Raw genomic sequence first — 27,292 nt, 5'->3', positions numbered from 1 at the left:
TTATAATGTTAATAAATGGGATGAAATTCGACAAAGCTTGAGTAGACGTTAGTTTTGATTTTCATAAACTTTTTTGTGTTTATACTTTGCCCCCCCCCCCCCACCCCCCAACAACTTCAAATCCTAGTTCTATCCCTGTGAATTGCTATTCATGCAATAAAACTGGACATCGTAAAATCTTAGCCTAACCCTATTATAATTCTAGTAGGATTAGGTTTCTTGAGCAATAAGTGCAGGAATATGTTGGACTTTACAATAAGCTTGGATCCTAAAAGGATATAAAATAACATCTTCTTCAAACTCAAAATGGTAAATTTGACACTAGCTTAAGTTAGGAGAGAAGTATGAGGGAGAGACAAGGAACAAGGGGCTTGGTAAAAATGCTGGCAAACTATTCATCATAAAAGAAAGTTATAGTTAAAAAAAAAAAAAAAAAAAAAAAAAAAAAAAAAAAGACCATGAAGGAGATGATAACAAATGAACTAACAACCTGTGGTGGTATGTTCTTGATTGGGTCCTAACCACCCAATTTATTTGTATCTTGGGTTGGGCTTATCTCACAATGGAAGGTCCAAAGAACAATGGATGGTATCACTAGTGATTCTACGATGATGCTTCAGTACTGGATTGCCTTATATTCAACTCGGCCATGGAGGTTTTCAAACAGCTAAGCTCCCTTTCTGAAGTTCGTGCAGGACTTCCTTCACCCTTGATCAGAGTTCTCTTACTTTTCTCTCATGTATCTCTCCCCCAATTTTTTGTTCCAACCCCTTTTTCATTCCCATCATTCCCTATTTATACCCTTCTTTGAGTGGGGTGGTCATGATGAGGGAATCTCTGACACATAGGTGAGTCCCTTCGCTTATGGAGCGTGAATGGCTTCTTCAATCTAAGCCATTATTCCCGTGCATCTAGTTTGCCATTGAGGTGAATCCCTTGTAACTTGTACCTGACGCCAAGTTTTATTGCTTGGCCGGCGAACTTTCCTAGAGCACTCTTATTCTTAGTAAGCAAACTCTCCTGAGGCATTATCTCTTATTTTGGGCGCACCCCAAGCATTTCCCTAATTGCTAGGGCATGTGGGGCCATGTTGGGTTGAGGTCATCCCAGTAGACATGGGCTCAACACAGTTTGGTGAATGGGCTTGTTATTCTTGGTTCACACACAACCACTCTCAATATACTTCATGAGTTCATAGAAGACATCATTATAAATAATCTAAAAATATCACTCTGATTATAAAATAAATAGAAGTTAGCAGCAAAATAGATCTTAAAAATTTATGGTGTTTCAAATAAGGTTAATTTGAAAATGGATTTCACCATGCATCCAAAAATATTTAAAAAAAAAAAAAAAAAAAAAAAAAAAGAGTTTTATGGTGTGCGGGGACAATTGAATGCTTTTGAATAAGCCAAAATTAAGAGTAACACATCCTCTGAGGTGAACAATTGAGTGCTAGCTTTTGAATGCACTAATTTCATTTTTTATTTTTTTATACAAGATAGAAATTCTACTCTAAAATAATCTAAGTGTATAAATGTGTGAATCTCCCTCTTGTAAACTTGAACACAGCCCTTACTTCCTCTACCCCACAAAAATTTTGTACTTGTAGAATGACTATTACACCAAGGGTGTGCAATGGTACTAATTTCATTATTATTGGTGAACTACAGGTTGGAAGAACATTATTTAGTAATTTGGAGTAGACCTAACACAATTTTTGGGAATTAATGTCGCTACTGCTGTTGTACTGTTACGTTTTTATAGTATTTTCAATGGAGACTACAGTGTATTTTCAATGGAGATTGCACTGCATCTTCAATTTGGTGAAACAGCTAATTAGATGATTAATTGATCAAATGAACCTCTGGTCCCCTATCAAAAGTAAAAAAGCTAGTACTTATGTGCTACCGGTGTGATGTGTAAGTCAAAAAAATAAAGTCATTGATTAGGGTTTTCTTCTGTATAGTTTTTTTTTTCTTCGTATACCCAAATTCTCAGGTCAATTAAGTTTAATTATAAGAGCACTAACAATAGTGGTGTTAAATAGCTATATAGCTATGTTTGACACCACTAAAACTCAAAATGTACCCTGCAATAGTAAAGCCAAAACAATATTTTTTTAGCTCCACAGCTATAATGCATAGCTATTTTTGGCTATACACGGTAGTTGAAAGGTAAAAATTATAAAAAAAAAAAAAAAATTTGCGTTCACACTATTTTTCTTATTTTTTATTCTTTCTTCTGCATTTCATTTTGCGTTCACGCTACGTTTTCTCTCTCCGTGTCTCTGTGTAGTGATTTCTATGGCTTTGATGGTGGATGTGGTTGTGTTTTGGTGGTTGAATGAAATATTATTTTATTGTGTTAAAAGTTAAAATAAAACCACTGCTGTTGGATGTAAGAAGGTAAAATAGATAAAGTGACTTTTTGTGGTGTTAAAAAGCTAAAAATTTGGCTCCACTACTGTGGATGCTCTAAAATGGTATGAATGATTGTTTTTGTGCTATACTCGACTTTTTGTTTCAAAATTGATAGACTTGAGTGATATCTAGTCCAATCAAGTAAATTGGTTATATATATATATATATAGAGAGAGAGAGAGAGAGAGAGGTCCCAATTTTGACAATAAAATTATCAACAATCTAGTATTACACATTATTATATACATTTTCCACAATTTTCTTATGTGACAGATTGTTAGTGGAGAAAAAATAGTTAGTTCATGTAATAATGACAGACAATCAATTACAGTAAATCACATAAGACAATTGTGACAGAATGTGCGTAAAAATGTGTAGTATTAATATAATTGTAAAATTATATAATGGAAGCCAACCTAGGATCGAGAATGGTGCAAAAATCAAGACGAAATTTTAACTTGTTGTGTTTCAAGCAATGTTATGAATATCGTTTCAGTGCCCGTTTCAATTTGTCTATTGGAACAAAATATTTCGGTATTAGCCTATTTTGGCGTACTGTTTTAGACCGTTTCAAAATTACCACTTTATATATATATATATATATATATTAGTAATTAATAAAAAATGTTATTACTCATTGCCATTCTTAAGCCAAATTTTATAAATGTAATAGCATCATTTAATGAATGTAACATAGTGTTTTAAAAGAAATATTACTATAATAATAAAGTGATTAGATTGATTATTTTAAAATTCAAATTTGAGTATTTTTATAAATAAACATGTTAATATTTATAAACTAGGAAGCTTCTAGGAAGCCCCCTTTTCACCTAATCCCACTCCATCACCCACGTGCAATGACTTACACTTTCTCCTCCACTCTTTCTTCTTTGTTTCATATTCCCATCGGTTACTTTTACACTTATAGAAGTACTTCTTGGAAAGTTTCAGAGACCCAGACCAAAAGTTTAAGTGCAAGATTGAAGAAGAAAGTTTCAAACGTAGCTAAAATTTGAGCTTCCTCCACAACTGCTCTAAATTTCTGTTCTCTTCTTCTTCCTTTGTTTTTCGTTTTTTTCAAATCATTTGGTAGCCTTGTAGCAGATCTGATTTGAACTTCTTCAGGCAATCAGTGCTAGGTGGAAACATGCTGTGTTAGTTTAAGTTTTTTTTTTTTTTTTGGGGAGGGGGGGGGGGGGGGGCTAAAAAATGCTACCGGCCGAAATGTAAATTTTGGCTGAAATTGACCGGAATGGCCGGAATGACTCGAAACTGGCCGGAATTGGACTCGAGGTGGAACAGTTGGAATTACCGTTCCAGATTGCATCCCGGTACGAAATATTCCGGCCATTTTGGCTAGAAATGAACGGATTTAATAACATTGGTTTCAAGTACTTTCCGAATTTATCCACACACAAAAAAAAAAGTACTTTATGAATTTCCGTAAAAAAATAAAGTACCTTCTGACAGCTCCAGTTGTGAGACTTGAAATTTTTAGAAGCAATATAACTATTATCGATCCAGATTTGGATATTCTTCTTTTTCAGCTGAAAATATTTTACATTTAAAAAATATTTTAAATATTGCCAAATACAGCCTAAGAGCATTAGCATTGGAAAATTCCAATGCTACTCTATTTTACCATTCTAAAACACCACTTTATCATTATACCATACCATTTTACAATACTTCCATATCCCAAAACTCTATTTTTATTAAAATATTATTTTTTAACCCTTCTTTATTATTTCTTTCCAACCAACCGTTTTTCAGTCTCGTTTTCCTGGGCTTTCCAACAACCATTTTTATTCCTCTCTCTCCCAACCTCTAGCACCGGTTCAACACACAACACACACACACCCATGATACACCGATCAACCTATCCAAACTCATCACCACCCACACACACAAACACAAACATCAAACCAGCAACAAAGCCACACACACAAACACAAACCATCTACAGAGCCACACACAGAAGCCACCGATTAGCAAACTCAAGCCACCGATCTGAAACCCATGCCGCCGATTTGAAACCCAGGCCATCGATCAAAAAAATCATCACCGAAGCAAACCCATTCAAACTCATTCAAAAAACATAATCACCGGAGCTACCGGAGCAAACCCATTCAAACCCATTCAAAAAACATCATCACCGGAGCCACCGGAGCAAACTCATTCAAAAAAAATCATCATTGAAGCAAACCCATTCAAAAAACATCATCATCGGAGCCACCGGAGCAAACCCATTAAAAAAAAATCATCACCGGAGCAAACCCATTCAAAAAAAATGAGAGAGATGAGAGAGTAGATAGAGTCATGTCAATTTTTCCCCGCCCCGCTTAACCCGCCCCTCCCTGCTTTGTCCCGCGCGAGTTTTCCCTGCCCCGCAAAGGCAGTGGGGCGGGGATGGGGCAAGATTTTAGCCCCGCACTACGGGGCAAGATTTTCGCCCCGCACTGGCAGGGATGGATTTAGAATTTTTAGACCCGCCCCTCCCTGTCCCCGCCCTGCCCTGCCCCGCCCTGCATTACTAAAAGTTATGATTGTAAATTTTTTATACCCTAAAACCCTATTATTTAAACAAACATATTAATATTAACATATTTTATTCTACTCAATGTGATTCTCTGTCTTTATTTTGTTATGTGTTATAATATGAGATTTTTATTTTATTTTTATGATTGTCTTGTTAAACACTTGGATATATTATTCAATTTTTTCTAAAAATTGATTTGATTTGATGGGATAAATTTGTAATTTCAAATATATTTTTATTAATGAAATAAGTTTCATTAAAAAAATTGTACTAGTTGTAGGGCAAATTAACAAAAAGTAGAGTTTTACGGGACGAGGCGAGGCTTCGCGGGGCCCCAAGGGGCGGGGATGGGGTGAGAAAGTATTCCCCGTCATACGGGGCGGGGCAGGGATGGGGCAAGACAAAACCATGCGGGGCAGGGACGAAGATCCCATCCTTCGGCCCCGCCCCGCCCCATTGCCATCCCTAGATGGAGAGCAGAGACAAGAAAGCAGATGGAGAAACAGAGAAGGAAGAGAGAGAAGAGAACAGAAAAAATGAGAGAGATGAGAGATAGAGGAGAGAGAGTCAGAGATAAAATATTAATTTTTTTTTACAATACTGCTACAGTGAAATTCTATTTTTAGAATTGCACTGTAGCAATTAAAGTAAAAAATTTACAATACTTACCTTTACAATTCTTTGATGTAGATGATTTTAAAACTGTAAATGTTAAATTTTTCTTAGATATGACTCCAATGCTAATGGACTAAGACACTTTTTCTTAAAGTAACAATTCCCAAGCGAGTGACCCATGAGATTGGTGGACATATATATTCAGAAAAGAAAAAATAAAAGAAAAATGAAAATCCTAATTAATCATGAAGGTGTCAGGCGCCGAACAGGAATGGTCCAACATATGGGAGGCACTCTGCAGAATCTGCACCAATAATTAGTAAGGATTAATTATTGGACCAACTTCTGTAGATCTAGGTCTGCTTTAATTCTACACCAATAAACATGCATGAAATGACACACTGCGGACCTTTATGTTTTCATTCACATGTTTTGAGACAATGCAAAAATGAAATATTATCATCTGTTTTGAGAGTGTCAAATTCACATTTTATAAAGTAAAATTTTATATTACTTGCATTTTAATTCCCATTGGAATCAAAAAGCACAAAACGTCTGCTTGAAGGGTTTAACGGTTGAAAAATATTGAAAAGAATTTTAAAAGGAAAATAAACTAGGAGAAAAAAAATTAGAAAAAGGAAAATGATTGAGTTCTATACACATCTATGATGTCTTCTCAACGTTGTAAATGAGCCAAATCGATTATTAATGATTCGGATTCAATTGGAGAAAAAATTTGTTTAATGTTTATTTAGCAAATAATATTGATAATATAAAAAGTTCAGTTTTTAGTAAAAGATTATATATAATTTCTAATAATACAAGGTTGGTGAATATATATTTTTATATATTTATCAATGATAATTATTCTATTTAATTAACTCAAAAACAATAATTTTAGCTATAATTTAATCTTTAATTATTAAAATAAATTTGTGAAGAGGTCAAAATTTTAGTTGTAGTATATACTACATATATGAGGAAATAGTAAATTAATCAAATTGTTTATGCTCAAATTTATTTTATAATAAAATGAACTAAATTTAAACACATAGACTAGTTATGTATGAACTTGAGCTCGACTCATATGAACCAATGTTGAACTTTTAATGCTCAATTTGGTACAACTTCTTTACAGGACTTCATTTTCTTTGCCATCTGATAAAAAGTAAAACTATATAAAGTAAAACTATATAGACAAAAAATCATAATTATTAACTAACTTAGTTTACTTCTTCTAAATGAAAATTAATTTTCTTTTAAAGAAATTAATTATAGTACACCCACTAATGTGCACTTTCGGCAGGGGCACATATCATTATCGCATGTGTTAAATGAAGACATGAAATGCAAATATAAAAACATTATGTGTATGGAACATAACATCGTGGAATAATATTTACCCCTCATTTAAATTTAGGTAATAGATCAGCATTTATTTTGACTCAATATATTAGGTATTTAGATTCTCATACAATTTGGGTAAAGAAAAATTTCGAACTCATTGAGTCAACTTTAACTCACGATATCTTGAATTTACCTTTATTTAAATAAAATTATCGGTCTTTTCATTAAAAAAAAAAATTAGGTAAGTATCAGTGTCCATTATTCTGCAAGTAAATAAACGTGCTTCCACTAAGGTGTACAGATCAAAAAGATGACTTTCGGAGCTGAGTCATATCACATGCATGTCCACAATTATTAAGGAGAAAATTGCTATGTTCATTATGCAAGCTCATCAGAACAACAGTACACGAATCAAATATTATCTTTCTTTTTCAAAAACAAGAGGCCCACAGGGTTGCAGCGAGAAGGCTAATGTTACTGCAATTTCCTGAAGTAGTTGACAATCTGTATGCATTCTAAGTGAAATTATCACATCACATTACCTAAAAATTCATGCTGATTAGAGAGGATGAATTTAAACACTACAAAATACGAGAATTATAGCGGCCCTTGCAAAACGTTGTTGTAGATCCTAAAAACGCCGCTATAAATCCATCTGGTCCGTAACGCCATGTTTTAACGTTGCATTTGAACTGTTGCTATAGGACCAGTACTTAGTTTGCCTTTTATGATTATAATCGGGTCTGGTGTTATAATGGTTAAGTGATTCAAGCTATCATTTCTTGAGACAGACCCACGTTAGGGCAGAGGGGGGCCATGACCCACCACCCCCCCCCATTTTGAAAAAAATATAGTATTGTATGATGTCTATCCTCTGTCTCTATTTTGCCACTGCAATAGATATTTTGCCACTACGATAGACTACTAGCGCAATGTGTTTTGTGTGTGTGAGTTTACTGTGTACTTTTTAAGAAATCATCCTTTGTAATAATGATTGAGTCTTGAAAGAGATGGTCAAATAATGACAAATGAGATAAAAGATAAAAATAAAAAGAATAGAAAAACTGGAAACTGGCAATCAAAAAGTGAAGCTTGTGAGAACTATGAATCAAATGTATGCAATAGTTAGTAATAAATATTATTAATTGATAACGCTTGTTTGTTGGTTTATTTTATGAATTATTAACTATTTTTAGAAAATAATTTATTAACATTAATGCTGTTGTAGCTTTTGGGGTATGTTTGTTTGGTTTATTTTTTGGACTAAATTTTGAAACTATAGAGCTATATAATATGGAAATAGTGAAACTCTTATTTGAATGGTTGATGATAGGAAAATTATCTATAATATATTTTTTTTAAAGAGAAAAAATTACAAATAATTTGAAGTTGATAATGCAACATTGCCTCTAGTGTTGATGTCCTAATTCATGAAAATTTTCGAACAAAATTCCAAAAAATTACCACCGATTAAATCAGTATCAATCCAAATTATGAAAATATGAGATTATAATGTTAATAAATGGGATGAAATTTGACAAAATTTGAGTAGATGTTAGTTTTGATTTTCATAAACTTTTTTTGTGTTTATACTTTGCCCCCAACTTCGAATTCTAGTTCCGTCCCTTCTTGTTAACAAAGTTTTCAGACATATATGCGTATATATAGGAAAATACAAGTTTTCAAAAGCTGACATGGGCCACATGGCAGCATTAGAGTCAAAATTTGTCGAATATTTCCATTTTACTATTATACTACTGGCAATTTACTTGTGTAATGCATAGAAAATATTGCGCAAAATATTTATATTTGATAGACATCAAACTAATCAATGTTAATATATTTAAAATTAAAAAAAAAAAAAAAAACACTTCTATCAGAGTTAGAATTATGTTGAGATTATCTTAATAAGTTAACAATACAAGTCAGAGTTTGTTTGATATTGAGTTACGTTAAACAAATTAATTAATTTATGATAGGTGAGTTTTAGCATGTTTCAACCATTTTTTATTTTTATTTTTGAGAAATAGCATGTTTTAACTTAGATGTATGACTGCTTCCATTTTATTATTATATTGGTCTCCTATAATTCAATTCACATTCTGTTTTATCTTGATTTCAAAATATACTCAAATTCTTAATTCATTTACTAAGTTGTTGAATTCGATTTGCTCTACATGCATACTCTCACACACATATAAAATATACAATATAATAACAGTCCTAAAAAACATATAAATTAATTAGTATGTTAAATTTAATTATTTTATAGATAAATTTTAATGAAGAATAAATTATTTCCTAAAGAATTTTTTTAGCATTTTTTAATTAAGAACAATTTTTTCCTAAGCTTCTTTGTTTTCTTCGTTCTTCATTTTTTATCAAAACCATAAAAGAAGACTCGTAATTTCACAAAAGGGATTAAGATCCAGTGCAATCACGATCAATTGTTTTAATTGACTAATTGTGTCTTACCTTATATTTTGCCTTTAGAATATTGACACACAAACAATTCTTACTTGACAAAATCCACCAAACTAGTTTGGAAAGAATGGCTTGATTGAAATCCCAAAGTTCATAAAACCCAAACCACCTTCCTTCTGAGATCTACATAAAGTAGACCAAGCAATAGGAGTCCAAAAATGGCCTGACTTCGTTATAGGGTCCCACTAGAACTTGTAGACCATTGAATCTAGTTGATCGTATAAATTCTTGGGGAATTACAAGGCGGCCATTGTGTATGTTGAAATAGAATGCACCACAAATTTAATTAGAGTTGCTCTCCCTGCCCATGACAAATTCCTACCTTTCTAGCTACTCAGCTTGCTCTCCAGTCTTTCTTTCACCAACTTGAGATCATAGGACCCGTTCTTGGATAAAAACAAGGAAACTCCGAGATAAGTGGTACTTTGAAGAAGGGAATTAAGACCCCAGCAGGATTTTACTTGGCACAAAAACTTAATACTAACTCCTGTTGATGGGAAAACACTAGATTTTTCTATGCTTATAAGCTGGCTAGACCAAGTGCAATACTCTTCCAAAATTTTTTTAGGCTAACTAGTTTAGAGTGCTTTGCTTTGCAGAAAATAATTACATCATCAGCATAACAAAGTTTCGAAATGGGGGGAGCTGTGCTGGCCACTTTAATTGTTGAGATATTTTTCTGATCAACTAAGTCTCATAAGAATCTTGCTTCCAAGAATGAAAAGATATGGAGATAGTGGATCTCCTTGCCTTAGGCCATAGCTAGGATTAAAGTTTTGACAAATTCCACCATTCAGTAAAAGAGAGAATTGGACTGTGGAGATGCATTGAAAGATAAGGTTGGAGAACCTTTCATTGAAGCCTAGAGCCTTGTTGAATTTGATTTGCTCTGCATGCATACTCTCACACACACATATAAAAATATACAATATAATAACAGTCCTTTCAAAACATATAAATTAATTAGTATGTTAAATTTAATTATTTATACATAAATTTTAATGCAGAATAAATTATTTCCTAAAGAATTTTTTTAGCATTTTTCAATTAAGAACTATTTTTTCCTAAGCTTCTTTATTTTCTTCATCATTCATTTTTTACCTATGCTTTCCTTTTACATATTGTGAACTTTTTTTTTTCTACAAGAACATTTTGAACTATAGACATTGACAAAGTTGGAAAGACATTTTTTTATTTAATTAATTTTGACACATATATTGGATATTGAATTGAATTAGTTTGGCACATAGAAGAAATTAAAAATGATTAGTTATGTTGTAAAATATATCATAAAAAAAAAAAAATGAGAATCCACGAAAGGGGAATTTTTTTTATCAAAATCATAAAAGAAGACTCATAATTTCACAAAAGGGATTGAGATTCGGTGCAATTGCACTATGCAATTAAACCCCCCGCCCCCCCCCCCCCCCCTCCCACTCATAAAATTTTTTTACTATTTTTTTATTTAATGGTTGAGACTTAAAGTTTCTTTTTGCTAAGTTATAGAAATCAAATCAGCTGATCAACTGATTAGCAATGCCCAAGAATATGTAGCTAGTCATAGGAATAATAGAAAAGCACTCTTGAGGAACAATAAGTTGATTAATGGAAGACCCTATTTGTATTGAATAATTTTAGGACCCACACATTTATACATCCTTTGCCACAATTGTTTTAATTGACTAATTGTAAGTGGTAAAAACAAATAATGAATTTACGTGAAAGTCATGAGCAATTGAATATCACCATAATAAAGTTACCTCGTGAGGAATCAGTCTCTGAAACGTCAAGGAATTGTTGCTCTTGTCTCATCAAACTAAACTATAAAATTTATAAGGGTTTTACTAATGTATGTCCATTCCATATTTAGTAAACTATTTTAAGAAAAATTTTTATGGGAAAGTGAAAAAGTGATTAACTTTTTTGATAATTTTTTTCAATTTTTCATAAAAAGTTTTATAAAATAGATTATTAATATATGTCTAACAGGATTATAAAGTCTATCTCTACTAAAAAAGGTACGAAATTTTCACATACTACATGTCCGTTTGGATAGCTTATTTTTTCCCAGCTTATTTTACTATTCAGCTTATTTTTACTACTATTCATTTGGTCTACTGCATTTAATGATACTATTCATAAATTTCACTGTACTATTTCAGCTAACTTTTACCTTTATCTACAGTATTTTTAGCAAAAAGTTTTCAACTTTAGCAAAATAAGTAGATTCCAAACAAACCCTACCTCTTTCTCTGTCTCTCATAGGGATAAGCTATTGCACCATACAATATGTAATCAATGGCTAAGATTAAAAGTTGCAAAAGTCACTTTTAATCTCAACCCTTAAATAAAATTTTTTTAAACCTCAACTTTTTACAATTTCACTTTTACATTTCATTTTTCATTTTCACTTAATTGCACAGTGCACTAGCATCTGGATCTTAATCCCTCTCATAGTGGGCTTCTTGAGGTGGGAAATTCTTAGGTACTCCTAATACACAAAAAAAAAATTTGTTAAAATGATGCTACCTCCTCTTACATTTATGGTGGACCTCATCATGAATTTAATGAGTAGACCCCACCATAAATGTGAAAAGAATGAGCATCATTCTCCATACTCTGGAAGTATTTAAGAATTGGGTAAGATTTAGGTACAGTATTTAGGTGTTGTTCCTTAGGTACCATTTTTAAGATTCGATCATGTGGATTCTTCCTTATGAGATGAAAGTGTATTCTTTCTTAGGTACCCCACCATAAATGTGAGAAGAATGAGCATCATTCTCCATACTCCGGAAATATTTAAGAATTGATTAAGACTTAGGTACAGTACTTAGATGCTGTTCCTTAGGTATCATTTTTAAGATTCTACCATGTGGATTTTTCCTTATGAGATGAAAGTGTATTTTTTAGTTAAATAGTCACATGACTGAATCTTAAGAAAAAAAACTTAAAGAACAGTACCTAAGGTACCATATCTAAGTTTTATCTTTAAGAATTACTCCGTGAGTGATGATTCGAATATTTTAAAGTAAAATTTATACTTTTTAAATTAAAGTAAGGCATGTCAAATTAATTAAGAACTGTGTCACTTGAACACCAATTTGAATTTTGAACACAATAATAATGTAACGATTTGATTCGCACGATTAAACTAGACACCAAGTCACCAACACGGTTGGTACAACCGCATGTGTAAAGTGTACAGTGTAGAGCTAGAACACCATATCAACTGTCAATTGGTGTCGGTGTACCTAGAAGATTTTTTTTTTTTTTAGAACAATAATTAAGAGTTTATGTGATTATGTGTGTGTTTGGCTTCAGCTTAAAAAGCCAACTTATTTTACTATTCGGCTTATTTTTGTTACTATTCATGGGATCTACTGCACTTTTTTGTACTATTTATGAGTTATACTGTATTATTTCAGCTAACTTTTACTTTTATCTACAGTACTTTTAGCAAAAAGTTTTTAGTTTCAGTAAAATAAGCTGATCCCAAACAGATCTTATGTGTAGGTTTTGGTGTACCTTATTTTAATTTTATTTTGTTTGAAAAATAGTGTTAATAAAAATAGTTTAAAAAAATGTTGATAAAAATATAGGATTCTGAAAAATAGTATGTTCTATTATATATGGAATCAAATAGGCACTAAGAGCAATTATATCTTATGTGGATTTTGTTTATTTATTTATTTGCTGACATTTGACTTTTTTTTTTAATGCTAATTAAATTTTTATGAGTCTGGTAGGGCATACATTAATCAAAAATTTTTAAAAATATTTTATTGAAAATTTAAAATGTTGTCAAAAAAATTAGTAATTTTTTCATTTTTCTATAAAAATTTTCCTAAATTGATTTAGTAAGGTATGCCCTAAGAGCATATGTTTTAAAACACATTTTTTATGATTATTATTATTATCATTTTATTAGTCATATCATCTTTATTTGTGTCAACAATGCAATCTGTCAATCATATAAGTTTTTTTTGTTACTAGATGACGGTAAGGACAAAAGTAATAATAAGCACAAAAACTCTAGGATCAAAATATAAAGAATCCCAAAATATAGGAATCAAAAATATGTTTTTGTATAATTAATTACATATACAATGTTTTTAACAACAAATCTCACATTTGTTGAGTTGGAAATTTTATTCTTATATAAGCTTATCATCGACAATACTTTATTATCTAGTATTAATAAGTTGTTATATCAACACTAGTAAAATTTGTTGTGAAATATGTTATGACTCACTGGACTTCTTGCATGAAAAAAAAAAAATCGTGCTGAAAGAAGCCCCTTATTAGGAGCAAAGCCTTTAATTCTCTAACAGTAACAATGTATCTATGATGTAATGCTCTAGTTTGTCACCAACATATGTGAAATTATTGTAGTTACACAAAAAATTATTTGGCCCTCTTATTCTTATAATTTTCAGTTTGAAATGTGTTGGAATTTGAGGTAATCTATGACAATACAATATTTCAACTTCAAACGGAAATGCTATACGGAACGCCCTTTCCGGTCACTCCAGGAAGTGAGAATGGCTTCAAGAGCTCATATGGCAGAACCCCAGCTCCATTTCTGTTCTTCAAATCCTTGTTTGCATTCCTCTCATCAATAGTCCCCTCAAGCTCCATCAACCTCCCACTAAACCGTTCAAAAGCCGCCTTTATAACTGGGTTCTCAGCCCATGTTAGCTCTATTTTCTCCCCTATATACTCCTCCTCTGGTGAATGGCTTGATAGTATGTACATAACAGCCATCATTCTTGTTGCTTGCATTTGTGAAGGGAAGCATTGTAAAAGTACACCTTCGGGTTTTTTCAAGAAGGTTTTCCAAGCCTCTTTTGAAGGGTCTTCAGTGGGCATGTTAGTTCTAGCAATAGTAGGTCTGTTAGGGAAATAGCCCGTGTAAGTATATTGTCCAAAGTTCACGGCTGCATGGTGTCCTGATGTCACCCATACTATTGTTGTGATGATCTCTATGAGGTCTTTTGGGGTTTTGAGGACTGGCCACCATGGTTCATCCTTTTTGTCACCGTGGCCTACTATTCTAATCTCTGTCCACCATGCTTGGAGCTCTTGATCTGATTCTATAAGACTTGGGTTAGGGTAATAGTGATTGATATAGTCACTCACCCACTCTTTCATGGAGTCCCAAAGGAGGAGGCCATCATTGGCATAAGGGTAGTCCTCAATTGTGAGCTTTAGGCCATGTGGAGCTGTTGGATCTTCAACAGCCATTCCCCTGCATTCAAGCAATGAAAAAAGGAAAATTATTAGTTAATTCGGGAGCAATGCCTACTCTTTGCACATGAGAAGTGGGCTCCATATATGGGTCCCACCATAGGACCTGCTCCTAATGTGAGAGGAGGAGGGAGTATGTATGTATTACCAAAAAAAAAAAAAAATGATAAAGTACAATTATATTTAGAAAAAAGTGAAATTTTAAAATTTGTGTTTAATTTAGTCAAATGAGTTGAAAATGATTAAGTCATACTAGTGCTAAACAATCAAAGAGAAGAATTATTATGTGTTGACAAATTGGTAGTGTTAGGACTTAGGAATTGTACAATAAACCTTAGATGGACAACATCATAAGAAATCATGACTTAAATTGTTGCTTGTTTATGAAAGGTTAGTTATCAAAGTACCTGCTAATTAAGTCAGCTGGTAGTGCCTGTAGGTTGAACTGCCACTCTTGGTCATAGACCAAGGAGCTAAGCTCCATGGAGTATTTTCCAGGGGTGAATGACTTCTCAAAGATCCCTCCTCCATTGATAAGTATTTCTCGAGCAAGAGCATTGATATCCATAGTGTATCGGAAATGTGGGTGCAACAATCTATAGATTGGGTGCATCTCACTGAGTTGCCTATTCGTGGCTATGATATATGGTTCTGTAGCACAATGAGTTCTTAGCCTGCAAAAGAATTTCTAGTCCTTTCAGTATAGATGGTATGATAATATGAAGAAAGAAGACGCCAAAGTCCTAAATTTAGGGAAAAAGATTCTTTCTATTTGAAGATTAGATTAGATGTTGAAATGGCCTTTTGTGATTGATGCGTTATAAAAATTATTCAATGGTGAATTCAAGTGAATGTAATGTTACTCCAATCATGATAGACCATATTAACAATAATGAACCACCATGCTTTCTTGGTGCGGTAGTCATTCCATAAGAATAAGTACTTGTGGGGTGTGAGAGGGAGAGCAAAAAGGCCGAAGTTCAAGTCTCTAAAAGGGAGTTTCACACACGTATACACTTAAATTAGACTAAAGTAGAATTTTTATCTTGTATAAAATAATAATAATAAAAACAATGATGAAAAAGTAAAAAATATTGTGTCTATAACAAATAGTAAACAAAATTTAGAAGTGGAACGTACCAGTGACTAACTAGTTGGTGATAACTAGACTCATGAGCAAGGACATGAGCTTTGGCAAGTCTCCAAAGCCATACACTTGTAGAATCCCAACAAGGTGTGAAAACTTGTTTCCATTGTGGCTTCCCATCCATTGGTGGCCGAGTCAACTCAATGGCTAGGGGCCATAATGTGCCATCTGGGGTTAGGAAGAGCAGTGTCCGTGACCCATACAGAGTTGTGCCTTCAATTTGTCTTACTTTACTCACATATGGTAAAAATAGATCATGGTAATCTATAATGAACAACTTCTTCTGACTTATGGCCTAGCATGTATGCAAATTTATGTGAGAAAGAAATCAATATATAAATGGTCATAGTGTGTATCAGTTATATATGCTACCTCCTTGACGGTCATTAAGCCTCTCATTTCTCGTTCAACTAATTCTGTAGTGACTGCTGAATCTTGCGGTCCATAGATCTTAGGATCAAGTTTACTCTTCAATGGCCATTCCTGCATGATATTCATGTATTGCTTTACATATGTATGATCATCATCCTAGCATAAAAATACTTCATTATAATAATAGTTTGTTTTTTTTTCCTAATCTCAATTGTAATTTAAAATTTTATGCAAATATATGTGCTCTCATGATTATATATATATATATATTTTTTTTTTTTTTTTTTTTCATTTAGGGGCAATTGACTTTGATTTTTTTTTTTTTCTTTACAAGCAATGTTTAAGACAATTTTTCTCACATCCAATTTGTTAAGATAACAAGTTATCATTAGAGTAAACATCAATTTCATATGAACGCATCACTAACACCATTTTATTATGTATTAATCACAAAATATCATTTTAATAGTGTAGTGGGACACTTCAATCTTTTGTTTTGGTTGTATATATTGTTAAAAAAAAAGTTTATATGTGCCCACCATACCATAGGAGTATGGACACTTATGTTCAATGCTTTGGAAGTAAATGTCAATTTATCATACCGTGACCAACTTTATGCTATGTGGGTTGAGACCAGCAAGAGTTTGCCTAGCAAATCCCTCATCCTTAAACCAAAAGAATTTGTCTCCTACATGCTCAAAAAGCATTTAATTAATTAGAGAAAGAGTAACAGAAATATAAATTGCAATGCCAAAGATAGCATATGAGTTTGTTTTCTTACTGTCCATTGTTTCTGGGGCCTCAAAGCGCAACACATTGTCTGCTGTATTAGTTATAGCCTTGACTAGTCGGGGCAAAAGAGTTTTGAGAAACCCTTTGTTATCGTTTTTGAGACTAGGCAACTTAACTCCTTCGTTGAAAAGTGAATCCACAGCCGCGAAATTGGGGAATCCGAGGTCTTTTTTCGATGATTGCAGCCTCTAGGGTTGGTATTACTATATGCAACGCTGAGCGTACAGTCTTTGCTGAAAATGCTATTTGCTTTGCTTCTGAGAAGGCTTCATCTCTAGGAATGTAAATATTGCTCCCCCTTTTCTCAAACAATGGATCTATGTATGTATAACACAATTGTTCATAGGTTAGGATCAAATATATGAATGAAAGGGCTAAATTTACACTTTTATGCTAATTTATTTTGTTTTATTATATTTAATTTTTGTTTCTTGAACCCTAAAAAAGAAAATGAAAAAACCCTGAGAGACTTTTAGAAAATAAAGAGTTAGTCTATTACATAAATTTTAGCACAACTTGTTAAAGTAAATAGTTTATTGTGAGTGTTGACTTTATATAAAAGTAATTACCTATTACCCAGTCAATTACGTCGATAAGTTAACTAGAAAATGGTTAAATTTATAGGGTGACAATATTTTATTTCATTCCATTTTTTTTAAAATTTATAATGTTCTAAAACCCTTGGATATAAGAAAATCCAAAATCCTACTTATATCTCATTATTATCAATGGGATTTACTAATGTGTAGCCTTAAAGTATATATTAGTAAACCATTTTAAGAAATTTTTTATGAAAAAAGGAAAAAGTAATTAATTATTTTGACAATTTTTTTAATTCTCCATAAAAAAATTTTCTAAAATAAATGATTAATGTATACCCTTAGGAGGACCCATTATAAATTTATAATGTTTTTCAAACGTGGCGCCACCCAGGCAACAAAGAAGGCTGGCCTTCATTATTTTTGTTTTTATGAATCTTTTTAGAAATATGTTGCCAGAGGCAGAGAGGAACATATTACATGACAGGTTACCTACTATATGTCAGATGCATACTTTGAGAAGTCATTGATTGAAAAGAAACATAGAAGATAAGATAATGATCTTAATCATTTTTTCATTGATTGGAGGTGACATTGACAATATCCAAGTGTCATATTTCCAACACTTCTGTCCAACATATTTACCAAATTATAATTATTTTGCTTTAGGGTTTTGTTTTCCCTAGCTCATTCAATGGCCATTAATCCTGCAAAAGGAGTAAAAATTGAATGTATATATAGTAATTTGGTACCTGTATCACACCGAGGGCGCCCAGTCCTACAACGTCTAGGATAAGGGTGCTCTTTGCCACCAAGTACTGGTCTTTTAAGATCTACACTAGTATCAGGATCTCCAAGATCATTATACGTATCATAATCATACACCCTCTCAAAACTCTTGCGCTCTCCTTGACCATTACCTTGTAAAATCCCAAGCTCTTCTTCTCTTAGATTCCTCAGTCCTCTTGGTGTTTGTGATGGCAAGTATGACTACTCCACAACCAAACATATACGATGCCACAATCCAAAAGAAAAATCAATAGGAAAGTCTTAATATAAGAACACAATATAAGGTTTGTTTAGTTAGGTATTTTGGGAGATTAAAATAGCATTTTTAAAATTCTAAATTCTATTTTGCAACCACAACTTTTCATTGTTTTTTTTACAAACGCTCATTCACTACAACAAAATCTATTTTGGCAATGAATATTAGCGAGGAAAATATTTTAAACTTAGAACACATTTTTCCAATAATTTATACAAATGCGCCCATATATGTTTAGTTACCATTGACATGCATGAAATTTTATTTTACTTTTCCTCTAAAAGCCTTGGATCAAAGTCTATGCTAGACCACATCTCGCTAGAATAATGCAAATGGTTATAATTAGAACTATGCTTGGCGTTCATCTTTTTTTCTTTGGTTGATCCTATGCATGATATTCAATCATGGTGTTTCAAGTGCGTGGATAATTTTGAAGATGATACAGTGAAAAGTCGGATCATAAATTTGTGACTATTAGCTGGAAAAGAGATATGGGAAATCTTAAATTTTGTACTCTATCCTTATGACTCACATATCCCAGGAAAAGACATACACATTTGGCTGTGATGTTTTGTCTTTATTACAAAAATAATTAAGAAAGATATGGAATGCAAAATTTAAGGAAAAAAAATAACAATTGTGGTTGTTTAATTGGCTTTTTATCTTTCTATGACTTGGTTAATTTTAAAAACTGAATTCAGAAAATAGTCCAATCATGAAGACATATTTCGAAATGGACCATTCAATATTAATGATGGCAAAGAAAAGAAATGGACCACTTTTTTTTTTAAAACAAAATTCTGTGAAATAAAAGGACCACCTCTTTTATTAAAAAAAAAAATTGTGTGAAATGAAAGGACCACTTGCACTTACATAGTGTACGGATTTTTTAAAAAAAAAAAAGAATTTAGTATATGGGAAATTGATAATCCTTAAACTAACTTTGTTATAGGGTTACCTGCTGTAGGGTTACTTATAATCTATAATTTATATAATATATGTATATATATATATATATATAACAAATTTTAAATTCTATTATATATATATCAAAATAATTATTTTATATTTAAAACCTTTACTAGAATAGTCATGTCAAAATTTCTTAAATAATAAAAATAGTTAGGTCGATATACTAATACAACCATAAATATTCCTATTAATAATTACCATTATTATTAAATATTAAATTAGGAAAAAAATAATATATATATAAAGGCCTATTTATAACCCATTCGTATTTAATGTAATAAAAATAATAAAAATAAAATTATTTATTCACATTTATTTAATCAACAAACCAATGTCAAGCTAAAATTTAAACTCAATTATTAAATGAACCAAATTCAAATATAATAATATATTTGTGAATAAAATTGTAAATATGATGCTTAGTTCGAGTTTATATCCTATTTATATGTTTGTATATATGTACATATAAAATATGCTTATGAGAGAGAGAGAGAGAAAGGTGGACCTTGTTTGCAAAGAAGACCCTTTTTTGAGGATTGTCATATTTTGAATGAACCCATGAATTACATTTCACACGAACGGGACCATTAGGGAAGCCATTGAGGATAATATCCTGAAGATACATCTCCTTGTGGTGCTCATTCTCTACAAAAATAGCCCCAATCGGCCCGAAATCTATCGGAACTTCAAAACTGGACTCATATTTCACCTCTGCCTCCTCTTGGCTAGTCCTATGTGCATATCCTTTAATTGTATCCTTCTCTAATCCAGTATCTTCAAAACAGTCAAATATATTACATATAGGGTCCGTTTGGATTGAATTTATTGTTGTTGAAACTGAAAACACTGTAGCGAAATAATTCTTAAATGTGTAAATAGTATCGTGGGACCCATTTTTAATATTTTTTAATGTATGAATAGTGTTGCTACAGTGATGAACAGTGCGTGAACATTGACAGAACAGTGTGTGAATAGTAAAAATTGTCTCCTGAACAGTAAAATCATTGTTCATGCCCAGGAAAAGAAAAAAAAAAGAAAAAAAAAAAAAAGGACTGAAAACGTGTTGCAAAACGTAGAGGTAGGATTAAGTTGAATCCAAACGCCCTCATAGTTTACGGAAATATCACTAAATCCATATTATATCATTATGCAAAGAATGAGTTACATAAATATCACAATATGAGTGTGTGTTTGGTTTAAGTTACAACATGTCTTTCTAATTTTACATGATCCTTTAATAATTTTATAGTAAGCTTTTTTATAAATTCATTGTTGGATTAATTACCTTATCTTCTTATACTCTTCATAAGCCAAGTTTGCAAAATATTTAATGTCTAATTTTCAAGTTGTTGATCAATGATCAATACTTATATTATATATAAATTTTTTAATTTTCAAGTTGTTTTATTTTAAAATTATACATAAATATCAATTTACATATTATTATATATAATAAATAACATTCTATTTATATACAATTTGGTGTGCATGTCTAGAATAAATAAAATGTGTAACTTTAATCATGGTTGACTATAAGAGTTTCAAAATGTTTATAAAATAAAATATATATTAAGTGGTTTAACGTCAACAAAAGTTGCATTAAGAGTCTGTCTGAGAACAACATATTTTAGTTGAAATTGAAAACTAGTTGAATAGTACAATGAAACCTATAAATAATACCAAAAAATGCAATGAGACTCATAACTAGTATAAAAAAGAAGCTAAAAAATCAAATAAGTTGAACTTTTCATCTGATCTCAAACAAACTCTAAGTATACTCTGTGTTTATGTCGAAAATTGCCTCAAGTTTTTATTTTAATAGTTCTTTTGAGGTTAAATAATACCTACGTTTGTGAATTGAGAGTTTGTCTATTATTTGAGCAAGAAAGACCGGCTGTATTGGGGGGTTTAGGTTTGTGAGAATGTCGGAGTTTGTACATAGTTTAGTATGTGGTGAACATTTAGTGAAACTAATATGGTTTTCCAAAGTTGTGCGTAAACATGTTTATCTGTTGGCTCGATACTTAAAAGATGAACTTGAAAGTTAGGATATGGTAGAAATATGTTATGTGGATTCTGTAAATGCAGAATGGAGAAAAGTTGCCATATACATTTTGACTGCATCAATCACTATGTGATTGTAAAATGTTCTTCTCAACAAATATATGTAATTAGAAGACCAAATCATGATTGGAATATTGAGCTAAATTAGCAAATTCCAATTTCAAAAGTAAAGAGTAGTTGAAGCATTCGGTTCTAAACCTTATTTTGGCTGCCATGGTATACCATATATATTTGGTGGGGTAGAAATGTAAGAATTTATAATTGCGGAATCAGATCAATTAAGTAGGGACTAGCCACTTCAAGCTTTTTTGAATGATGTGTTATACAAGCTTTTGACTTTTACTGTCCTTTTTCGTGTTTTTGACCAATTAAAGATGAAGCTTATTTGGACTATATATTTGAATATGATTGTTATATGTGGGAATTTTTTTTTTTTGGACAAAAAGATGGACTTTTTTATTAGTAAGACACACTCATGACTCATTCAATAAAATTGTGAGTTAACTCACAATCACCTTACCTTCTACTTATTCTTATTGAAAAAAGAAATATCATTTGAATTAAAGTTATGGTCTTCATCAAAAGAAAAAGTATCTCATAAGATGGTTTCATCTTTCATGTAGCACTTGTCTTATATTTGAAGGAGCCATGGGCTTCCAAATACCTTTTAAATATAGATGTTTCATAAACAATCTCATGAGCTAATATTTTTTCAAAAAGAAAGAGAGAGAGAACTATGCAGGAATAACGACAAATTCTTTCTATACTATCGTTGAATCAGCACTTACTAGGATCGAGCTCTATACTAACAAGTTCCAAGACAAGTGTTTCACCAAGCAAATCTTTTATATCATCTAGCCCTCGGTCTATCCCAGGGTTTGAAAGGAATCCACCAATAGTAAGTTTCACAATAACAATGGCTTTCACAAAACTGGCCTCTTCTCCAGCAGTGCTTGCTACAGCTTTTATGTTACTAGCCATGGAGTGAACTCCAACATATTTAGCCTTTTTATGAAATGAGTGGTGCACTGACATTATACGTGAAGCATTCCCATTCCCTTTCCCATTGCAATTGCCCTCAATGAATGTCTTGTGCAAGTGCAATAGGAATGGATTTTGAGAGGAATGTGACTGGTGAAGTTGTGTTATGAACATTTTTACTAAGGAACTTTGTGTGTGTGAGTATTTGTCTATATGATGGCGAAGGAAAGTACACAATTGTTGCACAAGAATTGGGAAGGGCTAAGGACTTATATATATAGAGAAATGGGACGTTGAAAAATCTCATGGCCATGATAACACGCTATTGTTAACTAGTTTGCCTATGAGAACCAAATTTGTTCTCATTTAGTAGGAACTCTGAGAGTGCATTATCTTGATTGGGGTAGAAAGCAAATTCAAAAGGCGTTTATCCATATTCAAGAGAGTTTTGAGACATAAAGTATGAAAAAATGGGAATATTATGGTCCTTTACTCCTTTCTATTTTTGGGAGTTCCCAATCCACAATAAGGACTACACAATCAGACTTTGATTGGATTTTAATGCAACTTTGAACTTTCAGTTGTCCACATTTTGTAGCTGTTTCTTCTTTCTTTTCTTTTCTTTGGGTCATACACATTTTTAGTCCTAGATTACATGCCTAAATTTCATTTTTTGAAGGATAACTTTGTGTATATATATATATCCTTAATCCCTTTTAGAGACTTTATTACTTAATTCGCAGCTCTAATAATAATTAAGGGTGTGAAAATGCATGAAAAAAAAAAAAAAAAAAAAAAAAAAAAAAACCAGTATAATATCAACTATTATCTTAGCGTGACGCATTGCCAATTTGCCACCAAACAAAGATCAAAGCATAATGGTATAGCACACCATCCACATAATTTTTCCTACATGACCCTAGTGCGTATAAAAGGAAAATCAAATCAAAATACCAAATATGGTTTAATTGACAAGACATGTAATATGAGTACAAGAAAGTTGTATGATGCCGTGCATTTTTCAAATAAGTATTGAAAATTCGAATTGGTCGGCAGAGATTGCAGTACTGCACTAGATTATGTCAAAGTAGCACTTACATACTGATAAACTCTATATAAGCTTTGTGATGACGTGAATGACTTGGAAACATATATTGGTAGTCTATCGAGCATTGATTTTTAGGCAGGATGTCAAAGAATGATTCGAGATAATACAGAATCGATCCAAGTCAAAGTCTTAGCTACAATTTTTTTTTTTCTTGGAGAAAAAAAAATAGCTAAGACTTTGGCAAAGCACCTATAAAAATAAAATAAAGACCTTGGCAAAGCATACTTATAAGTTTATAGATATTACTCAGATTTGGCTAAAAAAAAAAGTAAAATTATGCATATAAGCAACAGGATGCTATAGGCATATTTAGAACCAGCCTTACAAAATTAAAAAGCTAGCTTGAGAGTACTCCTTAAAGATTAAAACCTAAACTTTGATACCAGATTGTCACCACCTAAGATATGAGCATTATATCTCAAAATGACTAGTTAAATTATAATCAAAGTTCCAACACACGCTTGCACTACACACTTATACAATCTTAATCCAATTCAAACGATCCGGAGAATATCATACTCATGCACCATATAGCTTATTCAGGAAACATCAATGCAATGTCTAGCGTCGATGTTGTTCTTCTTTAGTTTTAGAATGCTAATGTGAAGATCAAATCCAATATAACATTCCCACTAAACAAGTGAATCGCGATTAGTGCAAAAATTCTTTATTAGGTGATCTTTCATTTGGTTAGCAATATGAACCTTTAAATAAGTCAAATCTACTTATCCATCATAACCAATAACCAACTTCAATTATTAGAAGTACTTCACGATATCTAAAAAGATAAACATGCATTAGAGTCATAACTCATAACCAACTTATATACATTTATATTGCAAGAATCAATATAGAATACGTTGTCTTAACGTCATGTGTTTGTCCCATACCCATCACACAAAAAGAAAAAACGTGTTGTGATTGTCTTATGGAATAACACATGCAGCTGTGAAGATCGATATATTTTAGTGGGCCTATTGACGTGTTGGATGCCTATTTTAGACGCACATTCTCTGAAGTTGAAAGAAATTAAAAATTCTGGGTGGTCGATGAATTATAGATGTATATTATATTTATGCAACTAGAAATGGCAAGGGGTAATCAACCCGGTCGACATGAATGGTCCAATATTGAAGTTTTGTTTTGTTTTGTTTCTACTTGCAGCTTTTTAGACATGTCAAACAACTAGAAGATTTTGTAATTTTCTTGAAGTCTATATCACAAGGATTGCACCAATAAACATCGACCACGTACGTTTAGAACGACAAAAAGAAAAAGAAAAAGAAAAAGAAAAAGAAAAAAAAAGGAAAAAAAAAAAAAAAAAAAAAAAAATCAATAGTTTCCCTGTGCTGTCATACCTTATTGTCCACATGCAACCAATCCTAACCATTCATGAATTCTTACAAATATCGTCCAAATTTCATTATAAGATTTATAAGGGGTTAATGGCACTTTCCCCTCTTAATTGTAGGGTACTCCCCTCTAAACTTTAAAACCGAGAAATAATTAATCTCTTTGAAATATTGAAAATTAACAAGTTATTTCTTGTCGCTAGAAAATTCCGTTAAATTTAACTCTTTTTTAATGGATGTATTTTTCAAAAAAAGATTGTACACTATTCATGTTAAAATGCCCATTAAACCTCTCATAAACACTAAAATAACAACTTTTTTATATAGATCAAATAGCACTAGTTTGCTACCAACCGAAATAGGTCAAATTAACGATAAAGAATCCTATTAATATTCGTTGTTGAATCGCTCAATTTTACTATGCTGTGGGTTGGTTGCCGATCGAAGGAGGGAGATCGAGAATCCTCTTTGAGTCTAGCCCAAATTTGGCTCGTTTTTGCACCAAAGTGGTGAGCAATGTTGATAAAGCCAAATCTAAAGATGTGTGACACTGGCAAGGGGTGTGGGCGTGTGGCGAGTGAGGTAACAAAGAAACAAGGTGAGCAATGATGTTTTAATATCAATAAAAGATGTATATGTTGATATGTTTTCCTATGTTAACCAAAATAAAAAATAAAAAATCATGCAACATACAAGAAGAATTTTTTTAAAGAGTATATAATATATATACTGGAAAAATTGACTTGTGTATAACATCTTTAATAGATATTAAGACAACAAAAAAAAAAAAAAACAAAAAGTATGCAAAATTTTGCATCAATAACTTTTTTTTTTCCTTTCTTTTTCTCTCTTTGGAAGTTATTTGATAGAGACAAGAATATTAAAGTATTGATCTTAATTAGTTTATATGTTATAACAATAATATAACTCTCATGTTGACCCAATAGATCAATCAAAGGGCATTGAGATTTCGGAGTGGCCTCATTAGCATGTAGTGGCAATAGGTAGCTGTCTATTGAGTGAAACGTTTAGGACTTTAGCGATTCCGCAGCAAACAAAAATTGTGTAAACATCAAACACGTGGATATTAATATTATTGTATTGTTTCGTTAGTATGGCTAAGAAGATAGAGAATACATGGTTAAGATTTAAGAAGAGTGGAAACTGACTAGTACTAGTAATCCTTGTGGCATGCATTCTCATTCGTGCATTCTTCCTTTCATGGTGAAAATTAAACGATTGTCACTATTAGTTCTGAAATTCATAACGTGAAGCATAATCCTTTACTCTAAAAATCAAAATTCAATCCCTTGTGAGAGTGAGGTTTGAAAAACTAACACTTTTTATAGATGACTTAGTAAAAGGGATTATATAGAAAATCTTGAGGCGCACATATAATTTTGTCAAAGGACTAACTAATGACTAATTTTTTATAATACAATATATGTGAACCCATTAATAATAATGTTGCATGCGTTGATGCATGAGTTTCGAGGGCAAGGTTTGGGTGTCGGTGCATAGGAATACTAGGCTCAAACCGTTTCCGTGTTTTGATATTGATGGCTCACCCAATTCATCTTGTTAATCTGGTGGGGCTTAGCCAACTCTCTTGTTATCCTGCAGTGTGCTAAGTGCTAATGGCTTAATTAATGCTTGCTAATTGTGCGTATCTATCTCCTAGAAATTGTTTTGGGGAAAAAAAAGGACCTTGCTGAAAGAATTGACATATACATATAGTAGTCAAGAAGCCTTAATAAACTAAGCATGAACTCTAAACCATATATGTATTCACTGCAATGATTAATTGTGCAATTACAAATTATTTTGGAAGTTGCATTTGCCAACAAGCAATTTATGTAAGGGAGTTTTATAAAAAAAAATTTATGATAAGATCATATATAAGAACATAGAGACATCGCAATACAAGCTATTATTATTTGTTTTCACTTTGACTCCCTTTATTTATCTTGTAAGGTTACAAAAGTCACAACTCACAATCACCATTGCCATCGCCTATAAATATCACAATCACCATTTTCTTTAGCACCCCAATGTTCTCCTCACCACTGTATTACCTATCGGTATTGTAACACCATTGTTGAAAGTCTAATGATTTCATTTTAGTCCAAACCTTAAGGGTCAAATGTAGCAATTTAAAGCTTGTGAATTAAATTGTAGTATGACAAAATTACAAGGCGGTAAATTGTAATGTTCCATTAAAAAAATTTTAAGGAAAAATTACACCAAACTCCCTTGAGATATGAA

At 32.0% G+C, this 27,292-nt stretch overlaps 1 protein-coding gene and 1 pseudogene across 2 annotated transcripts in view; both read right to left on the bottom strand.

The window, feature by feature from the left end:
- The window catches only part of LOC126718393 (linoleate 13S-lipoxygenase 2-1, chloroplastic-like), a 166,646-nt gene that overhangs the window by 93,146 nt on the left and 46,208 nt on the right, over positions 1-27,292 (bottom strand). The window lies entirely within an intron of this gene.
- Positions 13,801-22,769, bottom strand: LOC126718557 (linoleate 13S-lipoxygenase 2-1, chloroplastic-like; annotated as a pseudogene).

Source organism: Quercus robur, chromosome 1, assembly GCF_932294415.1.
Source record: "Quercus robur chromosome 1, dhQueRobu3.1, whole genome shotgun sequence".
Classification (NCBI taxonomy): domain Eukaryota; kingdom Viridiplantae; phylum Streptophyta; class Magnoliopsida; order Fagales; family Fagaceae; genus Quercus; species Quercus robur.
Note: the sequence above shows the minus strand (reverse complement) of the source record. Positions and strands in the feature narration are given on the sequence as shown.